This window comes from Cebus imitator, unplaced genomic scaffold, assembly GCF_001604975.1.
Source record: "Cebus imitator isolate Cc_AM_T3 unplaced genomic scaffold, Cebus_imitator-1.0 Scaffold16, whole genome shotgun sequence".
Taxonomy (NCBI): domain Eukaryota; kingdom Metazoa; phylum Chordata; class Mammalia; order Primates; family Cebidae; genus Cebus; species Cebus imitator.
This window is the reverse complement of record NW_016107331.1, coordinates 4,013,462-4,015,126: the sequence shown is the minus strand read 5'-3', so window position 1 is coordinate 4,015,126 and position 1,665 is coordinate 4,013,462.

Here is a 1,665-nt window from a genome sequence, read left to right as displayed (position 1 = left end):
CTGGAATTCCTCTTTGCTTTCCAGTGCAATTATTGGCCTTTTGTATCCCAGGAAATTCCTGGCCTGTCTTTGGAGGTCTGAGATAATGCGTTCAATGAGGGCCTTGAGAGCCTGGAAGAGATTTTACTCTCCTGCCCTATTCCCAGTCTTCAGCAGATGCTACGTTGCTTTCAAGGAAGGCCTGGAGATCCTCAGGGTTTGTCTTCATTCTCCTGCCCTGACTGCCGGCTTCAGCATTCCTTTCCCCAACACTAGGCGAACCTCTTGGGAAAGAGTTGGTGGATAGGTGGAGACTTTCTCTGAGTCTGTAACTCCTTGGGATTTTAATCCAACATGGAAGCTCACAGGCAACTGCTACAGTTTTTTGTTTGGCTGGTTTTACATCACTCCCTTCTAGGGAAAACCTCACCTTTCACTGTTGTATCAGAGAGGAAAGTAGCTGAGAATATCTTCTTTCTTGGACATGGCTAATCACTTTCTGGATTTCAGTTTACTTACTTTTTGTATATCTTGTGGTGTTCTGATTAGTTTTAATACCAAAATTGTGTTGCTTAACTGGACTGTTCTCATTTGTTCATCAGGAGAGTCAAACTCTTATGATTTACAAAATTGTAAATGAAAGCAGAAGCTAAACTTTGAGTTTTGAGAAATAATTCACCAAATAGGTTCTTTTAAAAGTTTGTATTACTTTTTGCTAAATTCAAAAGTATTACATGTTTATTATTAAAATTCAAATTAAACAAAATTACAAAAATCTCAGATAAATACATATGGAGAGTCTCTCTTTTTTTTTTTTTTCTTTTTTTGTAGAGATGGGGCTTTGCCCAGGCTGGTCTTGAACTCCTGACCTCAAGTGATCAGCCCTCCACAGTGCTGGCATTACAGACATGAGCTACCGCAACCAACCAGGAAGTCCCTCCTAACTCCACCCTCCAGGCATATCACTTATAAAAGTTTACTGTAGTGTGATTCAGAGTAGCAAACAGTTGGTAAACTCAAAAAATAATCTGAGTCACCAAGACTGATTTTAACACCACTGTGCACACTACTTGAGGTGCTTTAAAGTTATTCATTCCTGCATGTTATTAGGATAAATGGTGTCTCCAAATAACTTTAATGGACTAAAAATTTTTAAACAGCATGCAATAACTTTCCTCTCTTCTCAGCAAGTTTTGATCCTAGCCTAATCTTATGAGAACTAAGTTTTATTTTAGCAAAACTACCTGAGCTACATTTTGACTAAAGATCTGCAAAAATCAAAGAAAAAATATAGCTTGGCTGAAAGTAGTTGGTAACTGAATTAAGTCATACGTTTGATGGATGTTGTGTTGAGAGAATCCGTGGAAGTTAATGCCATCAGGCTGTTTTGCTTATGCAGAGATGGTCAGGACTGAGACTAAGGGAACAGAGAGCCATTGACTTATCTAGAATAATTGCAGGTATAGAAATATCAACCTTGCTTCATACATCATTGTTAATCACTTAAAAACTGGGTTTATAAATGTATGTCAATACCAAGAAAAAAAGGTTCTTCCTGTGAGAAATTCAAATAAATAATACGCTCAGCACATTTTAGGAAATATTTCCAAGAATAATTAAAAACACTCAATACTTATGATTAAAAGCAATGGTTTTTAGTTTGTGATGGGATGCTCCAATAAATAT